This window comes from Mustelus asterias, chromosome 26 (genome assembly GCF_964213995.1).
Source record: "Mustelus asterias chromosome 26, sMusAst1.hap1.1, whole genome shotgun sequence".
NCBI lineage: Eukaryota > Metazoa > Chordata > Chondrichthyes > Carcharhiniformes > Triakidae > Mustelus > Mustelus asterias.
In genome coordinates, this window is record NC_135826.1 from 39,066,259 (window position 1) to 39,086,758 (window position 20,500).

Consider the following 20,500-nt stretch of genomic DNA (forward strand, 5'->3'; position numbering starts at 1 on the left):
CTATCCCAATATCAACTGGGATTCAAACAATACAGTAAGATGTCTCACAACACCAGGTTAAAGTCCAACAGGTTTATTTGGTAGCAAAAGCCACTAGCTTTCAGAGCACTGCCCCTTCATCAGGTAAGTGGGAGTTCTGTTCACAAACAGGGCATATAAAGACACAAACTCAATTTACAAAATAATGGTTGGAATGCGAGTCTTTACAGGTAATCAAGTCTTAAAGGTACAGACAATGTGAGTGGAGAGAGGGTTAAGCACAGGTTAAAGAGATGTGTATTGTCTCCAGACAGGACAGTTAGTGAGATTTTGCAAGTCATGGGGGTTACAGATAGTGTGACATGAACCCAAGATCCCGGTTGAGGCCGTCCTCATGTGTGCGGAACTTGGCTATCAGTTTCTGCTCAGCGACTCTGCGCTGTCGTGTGTCATGAAGGCCGCCTTGGAGAACGCTTACCCGAAGATCAGAGGCCGAATGCCCGTGTCTGCTGAAGTGTTCCTCAACAGGAAGAGAATACTCTTGCCTGGTGATTGTCGAGCGGTGTTCATTCATCCGTTGTCGTAGCGTCTGCATGGTTTCCCCAATATACCATGCCTCGGGACATCCTTTCCTGCAGCGTATCAGGTAGACAACATTGGCCGAGTTGCAAGAGTATGTACCGTGTACCTGGTGGATGGTGTTCTCGCGAGAGATGATGGCATCCATGTTGATGATCTGGCACGTCTTGCAGAGGTTGCTGTGGCAGGGTTGTGTGGTGTCGTGGTCACTGTTCTCCTGAAGGCTGGGTAGTTTGCTGCGGACAATGGTCTGTTTGAGGTTGTGCGGTTGTTTGAAGGCAAGAAGTGGGTGCGTGGGGATGGCCATGGCGAGATGTTCATCTTCATCAATGACATGTTGAAGACTCCGGAGAAGATGTCATAGCTTCTCCGCTCCAGGGAAGTACTGGACGACGAAGGGTACTCTGTCCACCGTGTCCCGTGTTTGTCTTCTGAGGAGGTCGGTGCAGTTTTTCGCTGTGGCGCATCGGAACTGTCAATCGATGAGTCGAGCACCATATCCTGTTCTTATGAGGGCATCTTTCAGCGTCTGGTGGTGTCTGTTGCGATCCTCCTCATCCGAGCAGATCCTGTGTATACGGAGGGCTTGTCCGTAGGGGATGGCTTCTTTAACATGTTTAGGGTGGAAGCTGGAGAAGTGGAGCATCGTGAGGTTATCCGTGGGCTTGCGGTACAGTGAGGTGCTGAGGTGACCGTCCTTGATGGAGATGCATGTGTCCAAGAATGCAACCGATTCCGGAGAGTAGTCCATGGTGAGTCTGATGGTGGGATGGAACTTGTTGATGTCATCATATTGTTGTTTCAGTGATTGTTCACCATGAGTCCAAAGGAAGAAAATGTCATCGATGTATCTAGTGTATAGTATCGGTTGAAGGTCCTGTGTGGTGAAGAGGTCTTGTTCGAACCTGTGCATGAAAATGTTGGCATATTGAGGTGCAAATTTGGTCCACATGGCTGTTCCGTGTGTCTGGATGAAGAGCTGGTTGTTGAAGGTGAAGACATTGTGGTCCAGGATGAAGCGGATGAGTTGTAAAATTGCATCTGGAAACTGGCAGTTGTCGGCGTTGAGTACTGAGGCAGTTGCAGCAATGCCATCATCGTGGGGAATGCTGGTGTAGAGTGCCGAGACATCCATTGTGACCAGGAGTGCTCCTGGTTCAACTGCTCCATGTGTGTTGAGTTTCTGTAGGAAGTCCATAGTGTCGCGACAAAAGCTGGGGGTTCTTTGTACAATGGGTTTCAGAATGCCCTCGACATAGCCGGAGAGGTTCTCGCACAGGGTCCCATTGGCCGATATGATGGGATGGCCGGGTGTGTTGGCCTTGTGTATCTTCGGGAGGCAGTAGAGATCGCCAATGTGGGAGTACGTGGGATGAGAGCACGGAGGGTGCTCTGAAGGTCCGGATCAAAGGTCTTGATCAGCCTGTTGAGTTGACAGGTGTGTTCTTTGGTTGGATCTGCGGGTGACTGTCTGTAGTGTTCCTCGTTGTTCAGTTGTCGGTACACTTCTTTACAGTAATCCGTTCTGTTCAGTATGACGATGGCCCCTCCTTTGTCTGCTGGTTTGATGACAATGTTGCGGTTGGTCTTGAGAGCGCGGATGGCGTTGCGTTGTGCTTGGGTGATGTTCGGGGCTGTCTTGTGAGTGCAGCTCATGAATCTGGTGTTGACGCACCTCCTGACGGCTTGGGCATACATGTCAAGTCGAGGGCAGCGGCCTTCCGGAGGAGTCCAATTCGACTCTTTCCTCTTTGGTTGCTGCACTGCGGATCTCTCTGTCGGCTGTTCCGGTTCATTGGCTGTCTCATTGTGTTCGCTGTTGGCCTCTTGGGGTTTGTGGAAGAACTCCCGCAGCCTCATTCGCCTGATGAATTCCTCTGTGTCCGCTGCGAGACTGATGGGGTCTATTTTGGTGGTGGGGCAAAAATGGAGCCCTCGGCTGAGAACTTCGATTTCATCTGGTTGAAGTGTGTAGTCCGACAAGTTGACAATGGACTTCCCTGCAGTGGTACTGTTTCCTACTGTGTTACCGGGGGAGGCTTGGTTGCTGCTGGTGGTGATGCCGAGTTTCTCAGGTTTCTTGTTCTTGGTGTGTATGTAGATGGCGTAGTTCCTTTGTTTTGTCTACTTGGCAGAGTTTCTTAGCTGGTCTCCGTATACACAGTATACTCCGTATATCCCTCTGTATACACAGGATCTGCTCGGATGAGGAGGATCGCAACAGACACCTCCAGATGCTGAAAGATGCCCTCATAAGAACAGGATATGGCGCTCGACTCATCGATCGACAGTTCAGACGCGCCACAGCGAAAAACCGACCCCCTGAGAAGACAAACACGGGACACAGTGGACCGAGTACCCTTCGTCGTCCAGTACTTCCCCGGAGCGGAGAAGCTACGACATCTTCTCCGGAGCCTTCAACATGTCATTGATGAAGACGAACATGTCGCCAAGGCCATCCCCACACCCCCACTTCTTGCCTTCAAACAACCGCACAACCTCAAACAGACCATTGTCCGCAGCAAACTACCCAACCTTCAGGAGAACGGTGACCACGACACCACACAACCCTGCCACAGTAACCTCTGCAAGATGTGCCAGATCATCGACACGGATGCCATCATCTCTCACGAGAACACCATCCACCAGGTACACGGTACATACTCTTGCAACTCGGCCAACGTTGTCTACCTGATACGCTGCAGGAAAGAATGTCCCGAGGCATGGTACATTGGGGAAACCATGCAGACGCTACAACAACGGATGAATGAACACCACTCGACAATCACCAGGCAAGAGTGTTCTCTTCCTGTTCGGGAACACTTCAGCAGTCACGGGCATTCGGCCTCTGATCTTTGGGTAAGCGTTCTCCAAGGCGGCCTTCACGACACACAATGCAGAGTCGCTGAGCAGAGACTGATAGCCAAGTTCCACACACATGAGGATGGCCTCAACCGGGATCTTGGGTTCATGTCACACTATCTGTTACCCCCACGACTTGCCTGGGCTTGCAAAATCTCACGAACTGTCCTGGCTGGAGACAATACACATCTCTTTAACCTGTGCTTAACCCTCTCTCCACTCACATTGTCTGTACCTTTAAGACTTGATTACCTGTAAAGACTCGCATTCCAACCATTATTTTGTCAATTGAGTTTGTGTCTTTAGATGTCCTGTTTGTGAACAGAACTCCCACTCACCTGACGAAGGAGCAGCGCACCGAAAGCTTGTGGCTTTTGCTACCAAATAAACCTGTTGGACTTTAACCTGTGAGACTTCTTGCTGTGTTTACCTCGGTCCAATGCCGGCATCTCCACATCATTCAAACAATACACAGGGCACTGAGGGAGAAAAACCCATGCAGTGTGTCCTGGAAAAATTTCAATCAATTAGTAACAAACTGTGCACAGTGCCAGGGACCCGGGTTCAATTCCCGGCTTGGGTCACTGTCTGTGTGGAGTCTGCACATTCTCCCCATGTCTGCGTGGGTTTCCGTTGGATGCTCCAGTTTCCTCCCACAGTCCAAAGATGTGCTGGTTAGGGTGCATTGGCCATGCTAACTTCTCCCTCAGTGTACCCGAACAGGCACCGCAGTGTGGCGACTAGGGGATTTTCACATTCCTCCTCATCTCGGTTCTAAAGAATCGTCCCTTTCCTCTGAGGCTGTGCCCTCGGGTCCTAGTTTCTCCAACTATTGGAAACATCTTCCCCACGTCCACTCTATCCAAACCTTTCAGTATTCTGTAAGTTTCAACGAGATCCCTCTCTCATCCTTCTAAACTCCATCGAGTACAGGCCAGAGTCCTCAAACACTACTCATACATCAAGCTTTTCATTCCTGGGATCATTCTCGGAAACCTCCTCTGGGCCGTCTCCAAGGCCAGCACATCGTTCCTTAGATACAGGGCCCAAAATTGCTCACAATGTTCCAAATGTGATCTGACCAGAGCTTTATACAGCCTCAGAAGTACATCCCTGCTCTTGTATTCTAGCCCTCTCGACATGAATGCTAACATTGCATTTGCCTTCCTAACTGCATATGGCATATGGTATGCTTGCCTTTATAGGACGGGGTATAGAGTATAAAAGCTGGAGTCTGATGATGCAGCCGTATAGAATGCTGGTTAGGCCACATTCGGAGTACTGCGTCCAGTTCTGGTCGCCGCACTACCAGAAGGACGTGGAGGCGTTAGAGAGAATGCAGAGGAGGTTTACCAGGATGTTGCCTGATATGGAGGGTCTTAGCTCTGAGGAGAGATTGGGTAAACTGGGGTTGTTCTCCCTGGAAAGACGGAGAATGAGGGGAGATCTAATAGAGGTGTACAAGATTATGAAGGTGATAGATAGGGTGAACGGTGGGAAGCTTTTTCCCAGATCAGAAGTGACGTTCACGAGGGGTCATGGGCTCAAGGTGAGAGGGCGAAGTATAACTCAGATATTAGAGGGATGTTTTTTACACAGAGGGTGGTGGGGGCCTGGAATGCGCTGCCAAGTAGGGTGGTGGAGGCAGGCACGCTGACATCGTTTAAGACTTACCTGGATAGTCACATGAGCAGCCTGGGAATGGAGGGATACAAACGATTGGTCTAGTTGGACCAAGGAGCGGCACAGGTTTGGAGGGCCGAAGGGCCTGTTTCCTGTGCTGTACTGTTCTTTGTTCTTTGCTGACTGAACCTGCACTTTAACCTTAAGAGAATCCTGAACTTGGACTCCCAAGCCCCTTTGCGCTTTCGCTTTCTGAATTCTCTCCCCATTTAGAAAATGGTCTGTGCCTCTATTCTTCTACCAAGGTGCAGGACCTCACGTTTTCCCACTGGGCTGAAAGGCCCAGGCGCTAAGGCGAAGCAAATAAAATGGGGAATGCGGAAGAGTGTAGAATTGGAGGAATGCACAGCTCTCCTTACAGTGATGGGGAGGAGTGAGTACCTGGAGGGATTTGAGTCAAAAGAGAATTTAAAATTGGATACTGGGGAATCAGAAGCCAATGAGAGAACAGGGGACTGACTGATGGGTGAAGAGATTGGGATAGGAGCAGCAGGGGACTGGATAAACCGAAGTTTATTCAGAGTTGAAGATCAGGATTGACCAGGATTTCATGAGACTAACATGACCAGTCAGTGGCCCAGGCGGGATGGAGGTTTCAGCAGCAGAAATAGGGATGGACAGTGGTATAAAATACGGATCAACAGCAGGAGGGTCCGCGTCAGTGAAACAGGAAGAAAGCAATGCTCCAGGGATCAGACTTTCCAGTGCATTAGACTGCTAGATTACTGAGTCGTACCACAGAGAAAGACAGTCCTCACACAGAGCATCAGAGTATCTAGTCCAGAGCATCATGTCCTGCCTAGGTATTTGGAATGAAGTGGAGATTGTTCTGATGAAAAGTCAATGAGCTGAAACATTAACTCTGTCTCTCTCCACAAACGCTGCCTGACCTGCTGCGTATTTCCAACATTTCCTGTTTGTATTTGTGGTTTCCAACATTTGCAGTACTTTGCTTTGGTGTTAGTTACACTGTTACTCTGAGCTAGCACACTGTTACTCTGAGCTCGGACAGTGTTACTCTGAGCTAGCACACTGTTACTCTGAGCTGGGACACTGTTACTCTGAGCTAGGACAGTGTTACTCTGAGCTAGAACACTGTTACTCTGGGCTAGCACACTGTTACTCTGAGCTGGGACACTGTTACTCTGGGCTAGCATACTGTTACTCTGAGCTGGGACACTGTTACTCTGAGCTAGGACAGTGTTACCCTGAGCTAGAACACTGTTACTCTGGGCTAGCACACTGTTACTCTGAGCTGGGACACTGTTACTCTGAGCTGGGACACTGTTACTCTGAGCTGGGACACTGTTACTCTGAGCTGGGACACTGTTATTTTGAGCTAGGACACTGTTAGTCTGAGCTAGGATACTGTTACTCCGAGCTGGGACACTGTTACTCCGAGCTGGGACACTGTTATTCCGAGATAGGACATTGTTACTCTGGGCTGGGACACTGTTACTCTGAGCTAGAACACTGTTACTCTAAGTTAGAATACTGTTACTCTGAGCTGGGACACTGTTACACTGAGCTAGCACACTGTTACTCTGAGCTAGAACACTGTTACTCTAAGTTAGAATACTGTTACTCTGAGCTAGGACACTGTTACTCTGAAATAGGACATTGTTACTCTGGGCTGGGACACTGTTACTCTGAGATAGAGCATTGTTACTCTGAGCTAGGACACTGTTACTCTGAGCTGGGACACTGTTACTCTGAGCTAGCACATTGTTACTCTGAGCTGAGACACTGTTACTCTGAGCTACGAGAGTGTTACTCTGAGCTAGGACACTGTTACTCTGAGCTGGGACACTGTTACTCTGAGCTGGGACACTGTTACTCTGAGCTAGCACATTGTTACTCTGAGCGGAGACACTGTTACTCTGAGCAAGCACACTGTTACTCTGAGCTAGCACATTGTTACTCTGAGCTGGGACACTGTTACTCTGAGCAAGCACACTGTTACTCTGAGCTAGCACACTGTTGCTCTGAGCTGGGACACTGTTACTCTGAGCTGGGACACTGTTACTCTGAGCTGGGACACTGTTACTCTGAGCTAGCACACTGTTACTCTGAGCTGGGACACTGTTACTCTGAGCTAGCACACTGTTACTCTGAGCTGGGACACTGTTACTCTGAGCTGGGACACTGTTACTCTGAGCTGGGACATTGTTACTCTGAGCTACCACACTGTTACTCTGAGCTAGCACACTGTTACTCTGAGCTAGGACACTGTTATTCTGAGCTACGAGAGTGTAACTCTGAGCTAGAACACTGTTACTCTGGGCTAGCACACTGTTACTCTGAGCTGGGACACTGTTACTCTGAGCGAGCACACTGTTACTCTGAGCTAGGACACTGTTACTCCGAGCTAGGATACTGTTACTTTGAGCTAGGACACTGTTACTCTGAGCTAGCACACTGTTACTCTGAGCTAGGACACTGTTACTCTGAGCTAGCATACTGTTACTCTGAACTAGCACACTGTTACTCTGAGCTGGAACACTGTTATTCCGAGATAGGACATTGTTACTCTGGGCTGGGACACTGTTACTCTGAGCTAGAACATTGTTACTCTGAGCTAGGACACTGTTACTCTGAGCTAGGACACTGTTACTCTGAGCTGGGACACTGTTACTCTGAGCTGGGACACTGTTATTCTGAGCTAGCACACTATTACTCTGAGCTGGGACACTGTTACTCTGAGCTGGGACACTTACTCTGAGCTAGCACACTGTTGCTCTGAGCTGGGACACTGTTACTCCGAGCTGGGACACTATTATCCCTGGGCTAGGGCACTGTTACTCTGCGCTGGGACACTGTTACTCTGAGGTAGCACATTGTTACTCTGAGCTGGGATACTGTTACTCTGAGCTGGGACACTGTTCTCCATTTATTGCCTGGCTGACCTCATATGGCATTAATGACTAAAGCAAGGTTCCATTCACACGCCTCTGTCTGTGACAGGCTGGTTTCCAGATGTGTCAGAGCCATTGGTGCCCCACACGCAGTCGAGTCACTGATGATATGTGGGTGGGTGGGATCCGTTGGAGATTTACAGATTAAGAAGCAAAATAGCTACGCAATTAAAAGGGAAAAATATTTATAACAACACGAGGCGATGAGATAGTGCGTGTGCTTTAAGCTCAGAATTTCACCCACTCTGTGATAGTCGGAGGGGCTGATCTCAATATTAGCCCCGAGCTAAGCAACACCCAGAGCCCCTTCCACCATCCCGCAAGCCCCTCGGGGTCCAGAGCCCCCATCCTCTCGGTCCCTCAGCAGCCAGCCAGAGGAAATAAAGACCCGAGTGAGACATGGGAAAGGTTCATGCATCCATCGTGAAAGTGATATCGACAAATCAGTGAACCAGTAACCAGAGGACAGAGAACAGCTTCAGACATCAGAGTTAGAAAGGGGCGGGGGGGGGGGGGGGGGGAGGGGGGATTGGGAGGGGATGGGGGAGGGGGATTGGGAGGGGAGGGGGAAATAGGGGATTGGGAGGGAATTGGGGGTGGGAGGATTGGGAGGGGAGGGAGGGGATTGGAAGGTGGGAGTGGGGGTGGGATTGGGGGAGGGGGGGATTGGGAAAGGAGGAGGGGATTGGGGGAGGGGGGGATTGGGAGAGGTTGGGGAGGGGGGGATTGGGAGAGGAGGGGATTGGGAGAGGAGGGGAGGGGGAAGATTGGGAGGGGAGGGAGAGATAGGGGGTTGGGAGGGGGGAATGGGGGAGGAGGGGATTGGGAGGGTAGGGGAGGGGGGAGATAGGGGATTGGGCGGGGATTGGTGAGGAGATGAGGATTGGGAGCGGGGTGGGAGTGGGAGGGGATTGGGGGGAGATTGGACATTGGGGGGGAGGGAATGGGAGGGGAGGGGGGAGATTGAGGATTGGGGGGAGATTGGAGATTGGGGGGGTGGGTGGGCAGGTGGGGGTTGGTGCGAATGTTAATGAGAATATGGAACCCATTCATGTGAGGGACAGGCTTAATCTCAACTCACTGAGATCTCAGCATTCCTCCCATTCCAGCCTCGAGCTCAGGAATTCCTCCCCAAACCCCCTCCATCTTTTCTCCTCTTGTTTCTTAAAAGCGACCATTCTGCCCATCTATCCCTGTGATACTGGGGCAGGATTCGGAGCTGCAATGGGGCCTGGTTTGCCACTAGCTTGGAGTTTGATCCACACAATCACAGGCTCACATGTTGAGGAATTCATAACTTACACCAATTAGTGAAACAGAAAGTCACTGAGTAAATCCTCAAATACTGGAGGCTGCAGAGCTGTCTGGGATCTGCTGATCTTACACAAGCAATGAGTGACCGGTAAACCCAGGACAGTGCCAGGCATTCTATAAAATATACAAACCACACATGAGTCATCCTTTATCGTCTCTTTTCTCACTTTCAGTTATTTTCTGATTATTTAGATTATTTTCTCCAGTTAAAGACAGGCTCCCTGCTCTAATCACCAGCTCCTGTGGGACAACCCCTCATCTGGTGAACCCCAATATCCAGAAGACTTTTGATAAGCTTCTACATGAAAGGCTGGTGATTAAATTCAGCAATGTAGAGATTAGTGGAGAACCCTAGGAATTAATACACAACTGGTTGAAGGTTGCAGAGTTACAGTGGGTTTACAGAGACACAGTGGGGGTTACAGAGTTACGGTGAGGGTTACAGAGACACAGTGGAGCTTACAAAGACTCAGTGGAGTTTACAGAGACACAGTGGGAGTTACAGAGACACAGTGGGGGTTACAGAGACACAGTGGGAGTTGCAGAGACACAGTGGGGGTTACAGAGACACAGTGGGGGTTACAGAGACACAGTGGGGGTTACAGAGACACAGTGGGGGTTACAGAGACACAGTGGGGGTTACAGAGACACAGTGGGGATTGCAGAGACACAGCGAGGATTGCAGAGACACAGCGAGGGTTAGAGATTAAGTGGGGATTACAGAGCAAGGTGGTGGGTAGAGACTGAGTGGGGAAGACCTTTGGGAACAGCGACAGTTAGTGTGAATGTCGGGGTCAGTGTGAGGGTCTGTGTGAGGGTCTGTGAGGGTCAGTGTGAGGGTGTATGTGAGGGTTATTGTGAGGGTCACTGTGAGGGTCAGGGTGATGGAATGTGTGAGGGTCAGTGTGAGGGCATGTGCGAGGGTCAGTGTGAGGGTTAGTGTGAGGGTGTGTGTGAGGGTCAGTGTGAGGGTGTGTTTGAGGGTGTGTGTAAGGGTCAGTCTGAGGGTGTGTTTGAGGGTGTGTGTGAGGGTTAATGTGAAGGTGCGTGTGAGGGTCAGTGTGACAGTCTGTGAGGGTGTGTGTGAGGGTCAGTGTGAGGGTGTGTGTGAGGGTCAGTGAGATTGTCGGTGTGAGGATCAGTGTGAGGGTGTGTGTGAGGGTGTGTGTGAGGGTGCGTATGAGGGTGTGTGTGATGGTCTGTGATGGATGAATATTGATTGAATTAATTCTGATTTTTGTGTTTTTTTCTGTCCCTGTCAAATGACATTTAAAATCTTTACAAACAGCCTGGTTTTACAATTTCTGAGCTAAATATAGGGTGTGGAATTCCTTGGCTCACAGTCCTTGCAGACTATATATAGGCCTGAGCTGATTAAAGGACACATTTAGAATTGTGCAACAACCCATTGCCATACTCAGAGCAATTTGCAATATATCTCCTTCACTGGAACTCAGTGTTAATCTAACAAACTGACTGATAAATATGAAATCAGACTTTTTGCCCTCCTGATCATTCTGTCTCAGCCTGTGGGTGAGATTCTATTCCCACTTCTACAATGTTAGACTCTCGCCGGCTGACGTCTTTCAGCCCCTGTGGAGGCGTCTCCCTCCCCTGGGCCCATGTCCAGGCTGGAAGGGGCAGGACTGATTCCTCCACCACCCCTGGGCGCTCACACAGAAAATCAAAAAGAAACTTCTGACCTTTAGCGAGCTGGCAGGAAACAGGATCTCTTTGTGAGAGACCAGGGATTAGCCAATGAGAGAGGTATAACTCTCCAAGCACTTTGTGTAACAAATGAACCCAACAACCTGTGACAGATCACACAATCGCTGCAGCTTTCATTGTGTGGACAAGAATTTCCATCACTGAGTGAACTGGAAGCTTCATGGCTGCCAGTTTTTCTGATGGGCAGACTGGCCATGGATGGAACACGCGTCAGTGAGGCCACTCGGCCAGTCATTCTTAGAATCTTAGAAACCCTACAGCACAGAGAAAGGCCATTCGGCCCATCGAGTCTGCACCGACCACAATCCCACCCAGGCCCTACCCCCATATCCCTACATATTTACCCACTAATCCCTCTAACCTACGCATCCCAGGACACTAAGGGGCAATTTTTAACCTGGCCAATCAACCTCACCCGCACATCTTTGGACTGTGGGAGGAAACCAGAGCACCCGGAGGAAACCCACGCAGACACGAGGAGAATGTGCAAACTCCACACAGACAGTGACCCCCAAGCCGGGAATCGAACCCAGGTCCCTGGAGCTGTGAAGCAGCAGTGCTAACCACTGTGCTACCGTGCCGCCCCGGTCATGTCTGTTGTTGGCCCACTGAAGGAGCAATTCTTCTTCCCCTCCCCTCGCCCCCAACTCCCCCCAAGTTCTTCTCAAGGAGGAATTAGAGGTGGGTCCAGAAATGCCAGCCTGGCCAGGGTTGCCTGCATCCCATGAACGATTAAATTTTTAAAACTTTTTCCTTTTCAGATAATTTTGATTTTTGATTTTGATTGGATTTATTATTGTCCCATGTATCAACATACAGTGAAAAGTATTGTTTCTTGCGCGCTATACAGACAAAGCATACCGTTCATAGAGAAGGAGAGGAGAGAGTGCAGAATGTAGTGTTACAGTCATAGCTACGGTGTAGAGAAAGATCAACTTAATGCAAGGTAGGTCCATTCAAAAGTCTGACGGCAGCAGGGAAGAAGCTGTTCTTGAGTCGGTTGGTACGTGTCCTCAGACTTTTGTATCTGTTTGTATCTGGAATGCCTGGATTGAATCTGCACTCTCAGATGGCGCATTCCAATCTCGAGCCACTCTGTGCAAAAAACCTTTTCCTCAAGTTGCCTCACCCCCCTCTGGTTCTCAGCTTTTGTGCCGATGGGAACATTTTCCCCCTGGCTGAAGCATTCTCGCAAATCTTTCCCGTGTCTGCACATCATGTGGTGTCCAGAATTTGTTACTCCATTCCAGCTGAAGCAGCACCAGTGTTTTATAAATGTTCATCAGAAACTCCTTGCTCTGTCTCTGTTCATAAAGTGGAGATGCCGGCGTTGGACTGGGGTAAACACAGTAAGAAGTTTAACAACACCAGGTTAAAGTCCAACAGGTTTATTTGGTAGCAAAAGCCACACAAGCTTTCGGAGCTCCAAGCCCCTTCTTCAGGTGAGTGGGAATTCTGTTCACAAACAGAGCATATAAAGACACAAACTCAATTTACATGAATAATGGTTGGAATGCGAATACTTACAACTAATCAAGTCTATTGGGTTCATGTCACACTATTTGTAACCCCCACAGTTGCCTGGACCTGCAGAGTTTCACTGGCTGTCTTGTCTGGAGACAATGCACATCTTTTTAGCCTGTCTTGATGCTCTCTCCACTCACGTTGTTTTGTTTCTTAAAGACTTGATTAGTTGTAAGTATTCGCATTCCAACCATTATTCATGTAAATTGAGTTTGTGTCTTTATATGCCCTGTTTGTGAACAGAATTCCCACTCACCTGAAGAAGGGGCTTGGAGCTCCGAAAGCTTGTGTGGCTTTTGCTACCAAATAAACCTGTTGGACTTTAACCTGATGTTGTTAAACTTCTTACTCTGCTCATAAAGGCAGGATCTTTTATGCCTTATTGATCTTATTAACCACTTTCTCAGTCTTCCCTGCCAATATCAACCATTTTTGCAGATAGAGCCACAGCTCGTTCTGCTCCTGGGCTGCTGTTGAATCCCATACTGTCTCTCTACATTCTTTCCACCAAAGTGAATCACTTCTCACTTCTCTGCATTAAGTTTCATCTCTCACTTGTCCATCCAGTTCCCCAGGCTGTGTGTCCTCTTGTGATAGCCTATCACCATCAACAACAACAACTTACATTTTGACTTGAGGAAAAACCCTTGCACCCATGGGGTGGTGGGTGTCGGGAATTCACTGCGTAAGTTGGTGGTTAAACGCTTAACTCATTCCCTGGATCAGTGTTGGAAATGCCGGAACCCGCGAGGCTACCGATTAAGTGCTGGAAAAGTGGGATTAAAATCAGCGGCAAATTTCATTTTTCTCTTTTTTTGGCCCAGCACAAACACAATCTGTGCTGTCGTCTTTCTATGGTTCTATTCGAAAACCAGAATGAGAATATTAACATCAGAATGTTGCTAAACCAAGACCTAGTTTAGGTCAGTGAGAGGTTGAGGATTTCAGCAGCAGTTGTGATGATTCAGGCAGTTGAGATACAGAGATACAAAACCTTCATTCTTAGTGACGGCAAGAGGGTCAGACTCATCTCAGCATCAAATGTAACAGCAAAGTTGTGAACAGTTCCAATACCCTCACAGGGATTGGAACTGTGAGGGGATTGGAATTGTGAGGGGGATTGGAACGTGAGGGGGATTGGAACGTGAGGGGGATTGGAACGTGAGGGGGATTGGAACTGTGAGGGGGATTGGAACATGAGGGGGATTGGAACTGTGAGGGGGATTGGAACTGTGAGGGGGATTGGAACATGAGGGGGATTGGAAGGGGTATCAAGCAGCACCTGCTCAGTGACGCTCAGTTTGGGTTCCGCCAGGGTCACTCAGCTCCTGAGCTCATTACAGCCTTGGTTCAAACATGGACAAAAGAGCTGAACTCCAGGATGAGGTGAGAGTGACTGCCCTTGACAAAGTGCTGTATAACCCCAGATTGGTATTTTGTATGTTCAGGTATTTCTCTGTGACTGTGTGTGTATGCGTGTCCAATCCCCCTCACAGTTCCAATCCTATATTTCTAAAGTTTTATGTCATCTGTTAATTTTGTAATTTTGCCCCTTACACACAAGTCAAAAATCAAAAATGAACACTACTTCCACCTGGACAGGCCATGGCCTGTTACTGCGGGAACTCATATTCAAGCAGCCCCACAGGGAAACCAATTAGAGGTTCCCAATGGAACTCACGGGGGTTATCACATCTCCCTGTGTCACCAGCGTCTCAGATGTCAGTCTCCAGCCAATTCGATTCACCCCGCATGATATCAAGAAACAGTTGGAGGCACTGGATGCTGCAAAGGCAATGGGCCCTGATAACATTCCGGCAAGAGTACGGAAGACTTGCCGCACCGCCACCGCCCCCCCCCCCACCCCCCCCCCCCACCCCCCCACCCCCCCCCCCCCCCCACCCCAGCCAAGCTGTTCCAGTACAGCTACAACACTGGCATCTACCCAACAATGTGGAAAATTGCCCAGGTATGTCCTGTACACAAGAAACAGGACAAATCCAACCCGGCCAATTACCACCCAATCAGTCTACTCTGGCCATCAGTAAAGTGATGGAAGGGGTCATCGACAGCGCTTTCAAGCAGCACCTGCTCAGCAATAACCTGTTCAGTGACGCCCAGTTTGGGTTTTGCCAGGGTCACTCAGCTCCTGACCTCATTACAGCCTTGGTTCAAACTTGGAGGAAAGAGCTGAACTCCAGAGTGGGGTGCAAGTGACAGCCCTTGACAAAGTGCTATATAACCCCAGATTGGTACTTTGTACGTTCAGGTATTTCTGTGTGACTCTATATGTGTGTGTGTGTGTGTCTGTCTGTATGTGTGTATATGTGTGAGTGTGTGTGGCTGTTGGGGTTTGTGTGTTGTGAGTCTGTGTTTGTGTGGAGGTGTGTGTGAGTGTGTGTGTGTCTGCGTGTGACTGGTGTTGGTGTGTGTGGGGGATGTGTGTGTGGGGTGTGTGTGTGTGGGGTGTATGTGACTATGTGCCTGTGTGTGTGGGGGGGTGTATGTGAGGGTGTGTGTGTATGTGTGAGTGTATTTGGAGGTGTGGGTGTGTGTGTGTGTGTGTGTGTATTTGGAGGTGTGTGTGGGTGTGTGTGTGTGTGTGTGTGTATGTGTGTGTCTATCCCTTTGTGGGGAGCTACCGGAGGCAACAAACTTAGGGAAATGGGAAAGAAGCTGGAAAAGGTGGCGGAAATGTACTTTCCCCAACGGAACCTGATCAGATTCAGGAAAAGAGCAGGAGATCCAGGCTCGGTCACATGGCCAGAAACCCCATCATAGCTCAGTACAGGTCTGTGCAGTTCAGCCTGGCGGGTACAGTATAGCACAGAACATCAATGCACACAACACAGTCCAACAAGCCAAAACTCTCCAATAGTGAGCAGCACATCGTGAATGCCTCATATTCAGAATTAACCAGTATTGTGGATCGCTGAGTCAGTGAGCGGATTCCAGGGAATTTCACAGTAACTTCATTGCAGTGTTAATGTAAGCCTTATTTGTGACTAATAAATAAATAAACTTTAACTTTAGGTGTATTTGCTGCACTGTTGTTGCTTACAGCATTTATCACGGGTTCAAAGGGTGAAATGTAATCTAGCAGCAGGGCAGTTATCAGTGTTTTATTCTTGTGTTTATAGACATACTGGAAACTGATAAACATAAGAGGTATTGTTTATGTGAAGGTTTTTGGGCATCTCAGCACTCAAAATTCTTTCCTTGTCACGAGTTGCCACACCTTCCCACTGTTCTGGGAACACCCAGCACGGCCTGTGACTAGCTGGGAGCTACACCTGAGCAGAGTTCACAGAGTCCAACCCACAGCCCACACACTGACCAGCTTTCTCAGGACAGGTACAGCACGGGGTTAGATACAGAGTAAAGCTCCCTCTACCCTGTCCCCATCAAACACTCCCAGGACAGGTACAGCACGGGGTTAGATACAGAGTAAAGCTCCCTCTACACTGTCCCCATCAAACACTCCCAGGACAGGTACAGCACGGGGTTAGATACAGAGTAAAGCTCCCTCTACCCTGTCCCCATCAAACACTCCCAGGACAGGTACAGCACGGGGTTAGATAGAGAGTAAAGCTCCCTCTACACTGTCCCCCATCAAACACTCCCAGGACAGGTACAGCATGGGGTTAGATACAGAGTAAAGCTCCCTCTACACTGTCCCCCATCAAACACTCCCAGGACAGGTACAGCACGGGGTTAGATACAGAGTAAAGCTCCCTCTACACTGTCCCGGATGGTGTGACATGAACCCGGGATCCCGGTTGGGGCTGTCCTCATGTGTGCAGAGCTTGGCTGTCGGTCTCTGCTTGGCGACTCTGCGCTGTCGTGTGTCATGGAGGCCGCCTTGGAGAACACTGATGAAGGGGCAGCACTCCGAAAGCTAGTGGCTTTTGCTACCAAATAAACCTGTTGGACTTTAACCTGGTGTTGTGAGACTTCTTACTGTGTTCACCCCAGTCCAACGCCGGCATCTCTACATCATGACTGTTATATTGCAACAGTGTGACCTTTCCCCTACTCACTCTCCCTGTTTGGTATCAGTGAGACTGCCCAGTTGGGACAGGTTTGTTTGGCTCTGAGGGGATGGGCAGAGATAAGGTGAGTGGAGTGAGAGGGAATGATCGTGGGGCCCATTCAATGCGGGGAGAGGCAGGGTGAGAGTTAACTTGTTGAACCTGTGTTGAGTTGTGTGTGTGATGATGATGAAGGCTCAGATGTTTGTGTGGTCACTGTGTGGAACAGTCTGTCCGACCCACACTTTGACCCTTTCTGCTCCGCACTGTCTCAAGCTGCAAAGAACCAATCAAACATTTCCTATTTGATGGAAGTTTACAGCCAGTGGAATGAGATTGTACAGCAATAATGATACAGTTCACATCGTTCTGCTCTCCTCTGCAGAATAGGGTTTAAAAGGAGTTTGTCCTCTCTCTCACAACTAATAATCTCTGCACTCCTAACCTACAAGATAATGACTTCAAATTTAACCATACAATGATCATTCATAAAGCCCATCTTTTCATACTTAAAACCTTGAATTCAGGATTTGAATTGAGAGTTTTGGAATTTGGGATTTGATTTGAGTGTTGTTGGAATTCTCACTGAGTCATTCCGAGGCCGTGGCTCCAGCCTCTGGCACCGACCTCTCTCTGCTCCATCCATAAATAACACTGACGTGATTAGTGATGTGATTCCTCTGTCTCTCTTTAAGGAGGTTCTGCGTCCTATTAAAGGTGCTGAATGTACTGACTAGTGGGAGCTGACACTAGACTAGCAAACAGCTAAGGCAGTGTTTGTCTTGACTCAATGTTCCACCGTGTTGGAGAGAGGGGGCAGTTAGTGGGAGGTGAGTTAGAGATTGAATAACTCGGAGGAATTGAGAATGCTGACTCCTCAGAGAGAGTTAATAAGTGAAAGCTTTTTAAGTTTGTTAGTGAAATGAGATTCTGTACTTTCGACAATCCCGAGTCCTGCTCTCACCCACAAGGAGAAATATTCTGTCCACATCTAACCTGTCAAAACCTTTCACAAGCTTCTAAAGACCCCAATCAGGTCACAACTCATTCTCTTTACTACCTGTTCAATCTTATCCCAATAGGTCTAACCTCACACTCAGTAATCTTTGGTGTAAATCTTTTTGCGCCTTTTCCCATGCCTCAATATCCATCTTATCTGATTGCTGCTTGTGGGATCTTACTGTGCATTTCCTTCAGTGACTGCCCATGAAAAGTGGCAAGCATTTTCCAGCCTTTAGTGTTGAAGGGAGGTCCTTGGCCCAGACTCGCTTCAGTTTGGGATCTGTCCGTCCATGGACCAAGGTCCTTGGGTCCAGTTCCACTCAATCCATCCACAGACCATTCACTGTCTCAGCTCAGAGCTCCTGGGCTCGAACCCTCAGCTCCCCAGAGCTCACTCTCCTCACCCCCTCACTATCACCTCTGATGTCCCTCAGACTTTCATCCTCGACCACTTGTTCCATTTCCTCATCTCAATGTTGTCTCAGAGTTTCCTGCCACTCAACCCTCTGCAGTGACCCCAGAACCATCTCCCTGAGACCGGACACTGGATTCCCTGAAACCTCCTCCACAACTCCACCCCCCACTCCCACTCTCACCCCCACCCTCACCCTCACCCCCACCCCCACTCTCACCCCCACTCTCACCCCCACTCTCACCCCCACCCCCACTCTCACCCTCACCCCCACCCCCACTCTCACCCCCACCCCCACCCTCACCTCCACTCTCATCCTCACCCACACCCTCACCCCCACCCTCAGCCACATTCATGGGAAGGAGGGGGAAGTAACACTCCTCAGCTGTTTCTAAACAGTTTATCAGAGTGTGGCTCAGAGGGATTGCCTGGTGAGGGTGGCACGAAGGGAGTTCTCTGGCCTTTTTCTGTTGCAACAAAGGCCTCCTTCCAACCCAATCAGCTACTGACGATGACCAGACAGCTGTGTATTTCCAGCTGTTTTTATTTCTCATCTCTCTGGTTGTGAAGGAAATGAAGCCATGACAACACTGACTTACAGGGCGATCAAGTGTCACCGACTCAGGCTGAGTGTCAAGCCCTTGTGGTTTGGAGGCTGTATCCTGTGTCACTGCACAATAAACACAGCCTGTTCAACATAAATCTCTGTCACAAACTTTGACGCTTGTTAACTCCCTCAAATGTTTTTAGCAGAGTGGAAAGGTGTTTATATTTGACATTTACTTTCACCTGAGTCAGAAAATTTAGTCAGGAGTCAGGAGTTTAATCTGCACATCATGGATTGAGCAGATCTGACACTCCTGTGCAGTACACAGGGAGTGCTGCACTGTCTGCCCAGTGAGCTGACATATCAGGAAGATGTTTAGGTGAATGTTAAAGATCACAGGGCCACTGCTTAAGTGACAGTCAGGGGAGTTCTGTCATATCCCCTCGGCCAACACTCACCCCTTGTTAACATTATCATTTATCTGGTAATTTATTACTCTTGTTATGTCTGGGATCTTACTGTGCACTAAGCGTCTGCTGCATTTGTCTTTCAAAACTAATTTATTGTCTGTAAGGAGTGTTGGGAAGTCCTGAGGATGTGTAAAGGGCTATCAAAATGCATGTTTCTTGTAAAGTACACATCTGAGTATAACTGATTTGATTTATTATTGTCACATGTATTGGGTGGGATACAGTGAAAAGTATTGTTTCTTGCGCGCTATATAAACAAAACATATGGTTCACAGGGTAAATAGGGGAGAAGGAAAGGAGAGGGTGCAGAATGTAGTGTTACAGTCATAGCTAGGGTGTAGTGAAAGGTCAACTCAATATGAGGCCGGTTCATCTGAAGAGTCTGATGAGTTATTTTTCCTCAATTGGTGATGCCCTGTCCTGGTCACTGAAGCTGGAACTCTTTGCCCCAGAGAAGAGGTTGGGAGGAGATTTGAGAGCGTTATTCAAAATCATGAGAGATCTGGGCAGTTCATAGGGAGAAAATGCCATTGGCCGAAGGGCTGAGAACCAGAGGAGCGCTGATATTAAGCTGATTGGCTAAATAACCAGAGGCAACATGAGGAGAAACCTTTTTTGGCAGCCAGTGGTTAGGGTCTGGAATGTGCTGCCTGAGAGAGGCAGATTCATGATGTGGAGATGCCGGCGTTGGACTGGGGTAAACACAGTAAGAGTTTTAACAACACCAGGTTAAAGTCCAACAGGTTTATTTGGTAACAAATACCATTAGCTTTCGGAGCGCTGCTCCTTCGTCAAGACAGTAAGAAGTTTAACAACACCAAGTTAAAGTCCAACAGGTTTATTTGGTAAACCTGTTGGACTTTAACCTGGTCTTGTTAAACTTCTTACTGTGTTTACCCCAGTCCAACGCCAGCATCTCCACATCATGACGACCTTCGTCAAGAGGCAGATTCAACCAGAGCTTTCAAAGGGAAAGAGAACAGGCCAAGCACTGGAAAATGGGATGAGAATACAGGTGCTGGATGACTGGTGCAGACAGGATGGACTGAAAGGCCTCTTTGTCTACCGTAAACCCCTATCACTGCCCACAGAGAAAACCAGCACAGACAGGATGGGCTGAATGGACTCTTGGATATGCATTGAGCTAGAGACCCTCGCCTGGGGGAGGACTCGAACCCGGCTCTCCTGGCTCAGGGGCAGAGACACTAACCCTGCGCCACCCACTCAGGGACCAGTCGGCCCTGCGGCTCCTCCTTAAATCCTCACGTCACATGCTTCGGATCGCTCCGCCCCGAAACTATTACGTCACCCCACAATGCATCGCGCTATTTGGCGTACACAATCCGTCTCCGTGGCAACGGGCGGCCAATCGGAGAGCTGCATGCAAAACAGGCGGTGTGGAAGACGTCACCGGCAGCCAATGGGGGAGCTCCGTGGTGACATCATGGGCCCGG

General features: G+C 49.0%; 1 protein-coding gene across 4 annotated transcripts in view; it reads left to right on the forward strand.

The window, feature by feature from the left end:
• The window catches only part of LOC144479602 (uncharacterized), a 62,529-nt gene that overhangs the window by 15,901 nt on the left and 26,128 nt on the right, over positions 1–20,500 (forward strand). The window contains exon 1 of one of the 4 annotated variants that reach the window (XM_078198506.1): positions 16,671–16,700. The exons of the other annotated variants lie outside the window; for them this stretch is intronic. The gene's annotated coding sequence lies outside the window, so the exon portion shown is untranslated. Of the gene's footprint in view, positions 1–16,670; positions 16,701–20,500 lie in introns of those variants that run through there. 4 annotated transcript variants of the gene reach the window in all.